This window comes from Octodon degus, unplaced genomic scaffold (genome assembly GCF_000260255.1).
Source record: "Octodon degus isolate 3935 unplaced genomic scaffold, OctDeg1.0 scaffold00279, whole genome shotgun sequence".
NCBI lineage: Eukaryota > Metazoa > Chordata > Mammalia > Rodentia > Octodontidae > Octodon > Octodon degus.
In genome coordinates this window covers 1,878,518-1,879,834 of record NW_004524855.1, presented here as the reverse complement: position 1 = coordinate 1,879,834, position 1,317 = coordinate 1,878,518, and positions in this window count along the sequence as shown.

Here is a 1,317-nt window from a genome sequence, read left to right as displayed (position 1 = left end):
CAGGTGTTTAAGGTTTAACCTTCTTCAGGGACAAATTCTGACTGTTGGGGAACTTACTCTGCAATATAAAAAATATCTTCATGCTCTGGTAGGGCTTGGATGGTTGAACTCTACACTGCCTTGTCTGCACTCAGCCCCGACCCCCTGATTCTCTGCTGAACAGTGTGTCCTTTCTCTTTGTCTTTACATGTTTAACATGATGCAATAATTTAAGGGCAAACTTAGTAGTGAGTGTGTATGATAGAATCAAGAGAATTATGGGATGCTTACTTGCGAATATAATTATCATGATTGAGTTGTAGGGAAAAAAAAAAGGCAGTGAATAATTATGCAAATTTGCCAGAAGGGGAAACATACTAATAGGCCTTATTAGGTGAGGGTATGAGATAGGGAACCTGTGAAGGAGGAAGAGACCCTGGTGGCCTGGAAGGCCAGCCCCAGCTGCTGTGCTAGGGAGGAGGGGCTGACCTTCTTAACACCTCAGCACACTAACCAACCTGGAATTAAGACCACCTAGATCGGGAGAGCTGTATTTCAACAAGACCTTGTCACACAGACCAGAAACTCCTGTCCTTTGCCTAAACAAAAAAAGAAAAAAAATTTTTTTTTTCTTTTTTGGAGATCCAAAGAGAAATCACTAAAAGAGTATGCTCTTCCATCCAGATGGAGAGAAGTACTGAAATACAAACAAAAACACCCACAACCCTGGCTCAGGATCTGATGTCTGAGGAGGAGGGAACTGAGATGACCTTGAACTTGTGGTAGGAGACACTGGTGAGCCAGAACCGGGTCTACCTGGCAGGACTAGGTCCTGGCAGGACTTCATCAGCCGGGATGCTGGGAATTAACTGGTGCATTCCCCGAACTACCTTTCTGTGGGCCAGTGAGGAGAGGAACTAGAAGACATCTACACCTATAAGGAAGGTCAAATTCTTTAGCTACCTTGACCTTGAATCCACCCAGGGTGTAGATGGGAAGATGGGTGTGTTTTTTCAGTGCTCCCTTCCCTCCGCCTCCCCAGCGTCTGATGCCATAAAAGCCATCCACAGCTCTGAGACCTGAGCCGAGCTTTGATTTGTGCTGTCACCTGACAAAGCCCAAAAGACCACCACCACCTCAGTCGCCCACACCCAAGACATCCAGTTCTGACTTCCTTCGGGAAGGACAGAGGTGAACTTCCAGCGCTGTTTGTGGCAGGGGACTTCTTCTTCCAGTGAAAACCCCCACAGTGGCTGTCTCCCCTCATTTCATTTTTCTAAAGGGGCAGAGAGGCCTCTTTTAGAAAAGAATAAAATGCAATGTGTGTGAAAAAAAAAA